Source organism: Triturus cristatus, chromosome 3_1 (assembly GCF_964204655.1).
Source record: "Triturus cristatus chromosome 3_1, aTriCri1.1, whole genome shotgun sequence".
In the NCBI taxonomy this organism is placed as follows: Eukaryota; Metazoa; Chordata; class Amphibia; order Caudata; family Salamandridae; genus Triturus; species Triturus cristatus.
This window is the reverse complement of record NC_140583.1, coordinates 638,962,934-638,971,878: the sequence shown is the minus strand read 5'-3', so window position 1 is coordinate 638,971,878 and position 8,945 is coordinate 638,962,934. Positions and strand designations below refer to the sequence as shown.

At 47.6% G+C, this 8,945-nt stretch overlaps 1 pseudogene; it reads right to left on the bottom strand.

Moving 5' to 3' along the window:
* Nucleotides 1-7,221: 7,221 nt before the first annotated feature.
* LOC146860698 (endogenous retrovirus group V member 2 Env polyprotein-like) lies at nt 7,222-8,677 on the bottom strand (annotated as a pseudogene).
* Between the last annotated feature and the right edge of the window lie 268 nt (nt 8,678-8,945).

Sequence of the window (8,945 nt, the reverse complement as noted above, 5' to 3'; positions counted from 1 at the left end):
TCAATTGCCGCAGCAGCCACCTTTTCTCTACTGTCGCATGACAGAAATCGGGCCTTACAAAAAATTCACAGCCCCTTCCTTCCCTTTTCCGGTCTGGTCTAGCTAGATCATATACTGCTTCACGGGCCAAAAAATTACTTAAGCAGATCAAAATAGCTCTAGGTTTGGTAGTGGACTGTTCCGTTCTTTTATGTTGATTAGAAGGGAATCTGTGGACCCTCTGCACTTTGACTGTCCAGTCACACTGTATAAGTTCCGGGAAGGCTTCCGTAAAAAAGTTCTACCACAAAATTCCGGATATCTGTCCCCTCCATGCCTTCTGGAACACCCAGAACCCGCAGATTGTTCCTTCTAATGCGATTTTCCAGGTCAGTTAATTTCCAAATTGTGTCTGCCGTTTGAACTTTCAGGGAGTCAGTAAGAGTTTTCTGTGTGGCAAGCTTGTCCTCCAGTGTCGAAATCCATGCTTCAGCCTCCCCTATCCTGACTGCGAACTTGGAGCAGGATGCGACTCTGCGTATAGAATTCTGTAATTTACGGCTTGCACCTTGAGTCCTTGACCTTTCCATCAGAGTCTCTTCCAGATGGGCCATAATGCTCTGGTAGCTAATGGAGAGCAAGACTTCTTCTGAATTTCCCAATGTTGTGGCACCGATAGGTGCCCCTCCAGTAGCCGCATTCCTACCATCCAGGTTGGGGGAAAAGGAGTAATCCCACACTAATGATCCGGCCGGTTCGGTGGCCTTATTTGTCGAGGTTTCCCCATACTGTCTATGTTTGCGGACCATTGCTGGAGCGCCTGCAGAGTTGCCACCATTACTCTCCTCTTCTGATTGCAGACTGCTGATATCACTTCCATCATCCTGGCTTAACTCATCTTCTGCCCAGTCCCTTCCCGGACTTTCATCCCCAGAGGAGATGGAGGGATCTGACATTGAATAGAACTTATGTCCAGAATCCCCCTCCTTTACAGGTTCTTAAACCGTCCGGCATTCATCTTGCTCCAACCGCTCAGAGTTCACTCTCCCTGTTTCATCTTTACGCTTGGGAGCACCTCCATGGAGTCTGCCGTTTACCTTCCTCTCTATTCGGTCTTTTTGGGGAATCCCAGCCTCCTTAGAGACCTCTTTTGTTTTATTAGAAACTGATATTAGAACTTTGCCATCCTGTGACCCCGCAGCGATATCCAGATTTACCCCAAATTCAATAGTCTCTGTGGTTTCCCTACTGCCTTCACTTATCCTCCCACTTCCAGCACTCACCTCAATCCCATTAGATAGAGCAGTTGAAGGAATAGCCTGGCTAAGTGCTTCCTGGGATGTCAGAGGGTCCTCCATTACAGAGGCCTTGTCTATAACACCAGCATCGGCCGACATGTCAGCGGCGTGTTTAGACCTCACCCCCTGTGCTTTGAAGAGTGCCGGCAGCGTTTGCCAACCACGAGCAGGGGCGTCTCCTCTCCCTGACTGCTCACCGGGATCAGGAGACACAGAACCAACCGGACACCGCACTCCAGTACCGCCTCCATTCCCATCACCAGCAGTTGCTTTCGCGGGATTCGTGGGCAGCCAGCAGGTCTTTGCGCCTCTCGTTGAAACCTTCGGAGGCATCGGGTGTGTTGGAGACGCCAGGCAGGTCCAAAAGCAGAAGGTGCCCACTCGAGACAATCTGCAAGGAGGCTGAAGCTCACAAAGCCATAGCCAGAAACGACAAATCATGCCCGGTAAGAGTCCGATTTCATGACGACCAGACAGCGGGGGGAGAGGTTAGTCCCGGAGAGTGTCAGTCAGCCAGTTTACTTGGACGGCAATGCGGCCGGCAAGGCTTTGGTTCTATTTCAGGCGTGTTTTCAAAAATCTCTTGCCCCGAATCTCCCAAAAGACTAAATACAAGTGTTTATTTTTCCTTTAAGGAGAACAAATCTTGCCATCAATTGCTACGGTATAATGTTCAAAGCTATAATGCCATTGTTGCCACTTCAGTAGAGGCTTTCCAGGATTTTTGTAAAAATAGATATGGCTGATTGAACATTGAACTGTTAGCCATGAGAAATTAATTAAATTCAACAGAACAGTTGATGGTAAGGAGATAACTAAAACTAGTGTTGCTATGAGCTTGCAATAAGTTATTTAAATTGTAACTCAGAATTAAGGCCTTGTCATGTTTTAGAATCAATACTTTAAAGCGTTTAACTTTGAAATAGTTGTGGCTGAAAATGATGAATGCCAATATGAAACAGATAGAGATCTTCAATATAAAGCGGTCGGTGTGATGCATGAAACCATGTGCAGTAGAGTGCGCTATTCCCTTGCTTTTATCAAGCATATTTACGGTTATTTGGAGATGATGCACATGACGTCTGACCAGTTCTTGCGCATGATGCGTTAACTCGTGATTGAATGCATTGCTGCATGCAGACTGTGGAACAGTGGAGCGTCCTTTGAACACAGATGTGTAATACCACTCAGCGTGTTGCTATGTGAAGGTTGAGGAACAGCGGAGCGACTTTTGAAATTGCTTCTCCCAGCAATATTATGTGTCAAGGTCAAAGTGCATGAGAAGAAAAGCACAGACAATTCAAAACACGCATATTGAAAAAGAAGCGTCCAACAGCTGAAATGCTGGTGAATCTGTGGTAAATTAATTCAATATTACCTCATCTCAGAATTTCTATACTTAATAATCAAAATTTCAGTCAAAGCAAAGAGAGGAGTCCGTGGTGCTCGAGTAAAAAAAAGGTCCAGTAACTCGAGTTAAGGGGAGAGCTCCAGCACCAAGCGGGTACAGGAGTGGTCTGCAGTTTTATTCACACATCAGAATATTTATACAGTTTTCAGTCAATAGGCAAAAGAAGAAAGGAGAAGTGACAAGAAAAAGGGAAGTGACAAGCAGTAATTTCCAACAGATGTGTCAAGGAAGGGGCGTGTCTTGTGTCTCGTGAGAGGGCATGTGATGTGTGGAAATGTGTTCTCTTTCAGTTGAAGGCCCTTACTCATTCGGGGGTTTATCTCTGGCTTAGAGTCAAGAACAGGAACCATCTTGTGTAAAACAGGAACTATCTTGCTGGTTCTGGGAATTGGCTGAGCCACAAGAGTCAAAAAGAGGAACTATCTTTTTTAACAGACCATACCACTATCTGCACCTACGGAGATCGCTCAGAGCGTGCTGCGATTATTACTGCCATTTGAACGCCGCTTTCACGCGCAATTCGCGCTTTTAAAACAACCTGTTTAGCTATTTTATTTAATTTGAGTGGTTTACCCTTGTTTTTAATTGACGCCCCTCACCTGCACAATAATTGTACAAGCACCGCATTTGGCGGGCCCTTGTCCTGGTAGTCAAAACTCGGCGGCCATCTTGGGTGAGTAGGACGCCTGACGGCGCCACTTTGCTTGACGGTCTAGACGTCACAAGGACGCTAGACCTCTACTTAAAGGGGTCACGCTAACGCGCAGTGGATCGCCGAACTTCCGCCGGAGTTACGCCAGAGTTCAGCCCGTCTGTGCCCGTCCGTGCCAGACCGGGCCCAGGGGCCATGACTCTTACTACTAGCTCCTGTGGTAGTTTCTTCTATTCAGGTGAAGTTTTAGAATCCCTACGTCCCACTCCTCATACAAACTGTACTGTCTGCTCTCTCCCGACTCATAATTTTGAATGTGCTGGCTGTAGTTTTCTTACTGGCAGAATGTCCAATTGTAAAGCAATACGTCGTTCTCACACTCGTGGTAGACGGAGGAGATTGCATAAACATCTTAACAGCTTTACACTCCAATTTTGGAGTATTAATTGCCGATCCCTCCCGAAACACAAACATCACATCTACGACTTCATTGTCGAAGAGCAGCCCGATGCGTTGTTTCTTACTGAAGCTTGGCTTCAGGATTGCTCCGGTCCTGACACCGCCGTTGCTGTCCCTAACAACTATGTAATGGTGAGACTGGACAGAAACTCCGGAAAAGGGGAGGGGATTGCCATAATTTTTAAGTCTACCTACACATGTAAGCTTGAAGCCCTTCCCATGTCTGGAAGTGAGACCGCACTTTTTAAATTAGTCATCAATCCCCAATTCACTTTATCGGGCCTCCTGATCTACCGCCCTCCTGGCAATGCTCTTCCTTGGGTATCTTCACTAGCTGATACTATAGCTCCCCTACTCCTCAGGGCAGCCAATTTTACCATTCTTGGCGATCTCAACTTGCATCTTGAAGACCCACAGTGTACCACCAGCAAACGCTTTTTATCTGATCTGGAGGCTCTCAACCTTTCCCTGCTCAATGTTGGCCCCACTCACTCTGCTGGACACCAATTGGACCCCATTCTCTCTAATCTCTCTTTTGATTGCTCTCAGAGTGCTCGCCCTTTGGAGTGGTCCGATCATTTCGCAGTCCACTTCTCCTTACTCTATACCAAGAACCAGGAAAATAGTGGCCTCGACAAGGGTGCACCAACTCATTGTTGGGGTAAACTTGATATTAATAAGTTGAACTAGCACCTCTTGAATACCCGTCCTGAGGAATGCGAGGCTTCAGTCGCGGAGTTGAACACCGCTGTTTCCCACTGGCTTACTAACGCTGTAACTACCCTTCTCCCGCTCTCTTCGAAACATTCCAGGTCACACCGCCTTCCGGCACCATGGTTTTCCACCGACCTGAAGGCCTTGCGTACCAAATGCAAGGCCCTAGAACGGAAATGGAGGCACTCTTACTCAGTCTCACGGAAGACTGTTTATAAAGAGGCTCTAAAGGAATACCACTCAAAATGTAAAATCGCGAGAGCTGCCTATACTGTGGATACAGTAACACAAGCTCAGAACTGTCCTCGCACTCTTTTCTCCGTCGTCAAAAAATTGATAGGAGCGGACACTCTCCCGACATCTCCAGTTTTAGAGGAGGCCCAGTGTAACTCTATTGCAAAATTTTTCATTTCCAAGGTTGAGCGCATATACGACTTTATGAGCACTCCCTTGAACGCAAAGGAACTTCATTCGGAACAGGTCGCAGGGACCGAACAGCCTCCTCCTACGGTGAAGGTAACGCACTGGCAATTGTTTGATGACTCCTCGTTCTTCACCTGCTTAAGCAGTATAAGATCTGGCTCACCTCGTGATCCTGTACCTGCCAAAATCCTTAAATTGCTGGAACTTGAACCTCGACGGGTTCTTATGAGACTCCTAAATGCCTCATTACTTGAGTCCCATGTGCTACAGGATTGGAAGCACGCAATGGTCGTTCCTCTCCTAAAAAAAGCTGGAGCCGATGTGTCCAATCTCGCCAATTTCAGACCGATATCCTTGCTGCCTGTACTTTCCAAAGTGCTGGAAAGGCACGTTAACACTCAACTATACCATCTAGTGGAATCTTCGGGATTTTTACACCCATCCCAGTCTGGCTTTCGTGCTCACTACTCCACAGAGACCGCCCTTCTCGGGGTGACGGAGAGTTTAAGACACGGTATCGACCGCGAGGAAACGTCTGCGCTCATCCTTTTGGATTTGAGCGCGGCGTTCGATACCGTGTCCCATTCCATTCTTTTGAACTCTCTTCGATCCCTGGGAGTGGACGGTCCGGCTTTGGCCTGGATTGCCTCCTTTTTAAGTGAGCGCACTTTCCAAGTCTTTTCCGCGAAAGCCACATCTTCCACTTGTCCATCGGCATATGGCGTTCCTCAGGGGTCCATACTCAGCCCTTTGTTGTTTAACATCTATGTGAGACCCCTGGCCTCCATTGCGGAGGACGCAGGGCTGACTATTTTTTCATACGCCGATGACACCCAAATTGTTTTCTCCCTTTCCAGCAGCGAGAGCAACGATATATCGGCTCTGAAAATTGGACTGTCACGTATAGCTGAGTGGATGCAAAGGCATCTCCTCAAACTAAACGGTGACAAAACCGAAATTCTTATCTTAGGGAAGCATAAAGATCTATGGGGCCCTCAACATTGGCCTAGTGAGATGGGACCCCTTCCTCAGCCATCTTCTGTGGTCCGCAACCTCGGTTTTCTTATAGACGACAAACTCTCCATGATACAGCAGGCCACAAAGGTGGCCGCCATATGCTTTGCTATCCTGCGATGGCTCCAGAAAATTCTTTGGATGCTGCCTCTTGCCACCAGGAGAACCGTTGTCCAGGCGTTAGTAACATCTCGCCTGGACTACGGAAATGTCCTCTATCTCGGCGCCGATGTGGCCACCGTAAACAAACTCCAGGTTGTTCAGAACTCGGCAGCCCGACTTCTCTGCAATATCCCGAGGAGATCATCGGCCACACATGGTCTGCGCGATCTACATTGGCTCAGGATCCCCAGCCGCATCAATTTCAAAGCCATATGCTATCTTTTTAAAATCAAGCAGGGCTCGGCCCCAAAATACTTGCAAAGTCTGGTCCAACCCTACAAGCCTAGTCGCACACTTAGATCCTCTGCCAATTGCGACTTTGTTGTCCCTCGATTCAAGCTTGAAAGGATGGGGGGACGGGCCTTTTCCCATCTAGGTCCTAAATATTGGAACGCGTTACCCACCACTCTGAAAACGGAAACCAATTTTCTCATTTTTAGAAAAAAACTGAAAACTTTACTTTTCCAATGATCTTCATGCCGCCTTAGTTGATTCACGGTGCTGTCTGAGAGGTTTGTTTTCTCCTCGAGTCTATCCCTTGCACCGGGAAACCCACTGCGGGTAGCTGATGCGCGTTATAAGTTTAAATAATAATAATAATAATAAAACAGAGACCATCTGCTCTCTGGCTTGCAGTCAAAGACAGGAACTATTTCTTAAAACAGGAACTATCTGCTGCTGGTTCCCAGAATTGGCAGAACCACAGAAATGTGTGTTAACAGTGTACAGCCTTGTGCTTCCTCTGTTAGTTGGTGTGGTTTCAGGGCCTAACCTCGTGCTTCCTCTTTCAGTTGGGGGTGGTCACAGGGCAGCTGGTGTGACAGGCTGAGTTACCAACAATGGACAGGATGTGGCTGAGTCTCTGGCACAACTGGGGGAAGGCACACAGGCAGGCTTCTTGGAATTGGCTCGACCACAAGGAGCAGGGGGTTGTGCAAGATTCAATGGGGATGTGAAGGACAGTTTTCAGACAAGTTGCTGAGAGCATGTCACACACAAAATGGGTGTTTGTCTGAGGCAAATGGCTACCAGGCAGAAACAGGGAAATGATGGGGCACACTTGTCAATTTTATTTCCACATTCCCTCCTTGCCCCAGAGTGTACCTACATTATATCTCAATTTGCATGAGATCATCTATACATTCTTGTAGCATAATTCTTTCCCTTTCTCTCTGCTGGACAAGTGGTTTAGGAATGCAGTTTGCAGCGCATAGACCGCACAGGGCAGGACCACATTGGATGCAAAGGCAGCATCCAGTTATTATCAGGAATATTATACCTGCTGCTGACAGCAGTTGCCATCCCCAGGACGATATTATCTTCCAGAACCAATCAGACCACGTCCAGGTGCCAGGTTCTTGATGTAAACTTACGGCTATCTTGTGTAATTTTGTTATGGCCGTGTATACAGATGGGGAATTATCAGGAATAAATATACAGCAGCTAGAGCCTATAATTTTACAGGCTCCGCCTCTGTCAGCCAGGATGATGTCAAGGACAAGGCGATTTTGGAGAGTAACCAATCGTATGGCGGACTGCTCCTGGGTTAAGCTCCCCAGGGCAGACGCCGTCTGGTTTACAATAGCCTCTAAGGTCCTTGTCAACCTGCGTATAAGCTTGCTGTTCTGTACAGGGCCAACAAAGAAGAAGAACCCTTTGTTAAAATCTGTATACTGTTCCCATGAGGTTTCTGTTTGGTCAACCAAGGAGGTATCGATCGTTCTTTTATGTCTGACATGGGGCACTAGGAGGTCTCGGTGGTAAGTGGATGGGGCCACAAAGACAGGGGGTAACAGGAATGCTATATAACAAGTTCCCCCCCAGTTCAAGGGCAGCTGCACATAGGCCGTTTGGCCACAGACGAAATAAGTATGGCGAGATGCTTGAAGTGAGGACTTTCCTCTGTCTTCAAAACTTATAGTGGTATGACAGTCACTGTGTCCTAATGGAACAGAGCCATTTTTCTGGATGCACAGGTGTCCTTTTACTGGTGAGACCGAGATGGAAGGGGGACCAGCATTCTTTTTAGGTTTGGTATTTAACATCTTGTAGGACATGGTCATGTTCCCTTGCTTGTATTCTTCACTTTCTAGGACTGTTCCTGTCGCCTGAGGACTTCCATCCTTATTTGGGTAACAGGCAGCATTAAGTACCTTGTTTAAGTTCCCCCAAGGCCACCCATTCTTGCATGAATTATTTCTGTCAGGGCAGGAGGTGGGGGTGGTATCGTCAGCTGTTATTAGGGCGAACCAGGCTTCACAAGTCCCATTATAGGAAAATGGAAAGGGGTAAAAGAGGCATCCCTCCCTTTTTCTGATGAGGTGGGAGGCGGCCACATATCCAGCAATTTGTGCTATTGCTGGCCTGATGAGTGTAGTGTAACATCTGTATAAAGGTATTGTTTTGCAAGGCAAGTCTATGGTCTTGTTCATGAGGGGGTAGGTCATGATATGTGTGTTCCTGAGTGCTGTTGGGTGCATGAGAGGTGTGTGGTGTTGGAGGAAAAACAGTGTAGAGGATCCAACCAAGACACGTCATAATGGTTATGAAGAAAAACAATATCATTAAACATATGATAGAACAGAGGAGCCAAGATGGCGACCGGGACGGCAGCGTAGATTCCCGGCTCCGTGAACCTCCGCATCCCGCACGGATATCCTGCATGAGATCCTTATTCTGCGCTATGAGATCGTGTTTGTAAACGAAAGTGGCAACCGATCGTGTGACTCCGAGGTTTCTGGCTTCCGTACCGCCGGAGAAATCAGCGGTTGAACTTTGCGGCCCGTGCGGCCCCGGAGCCGGGACCTCGAGTGGACGCCTTGGCCGGGTGGCA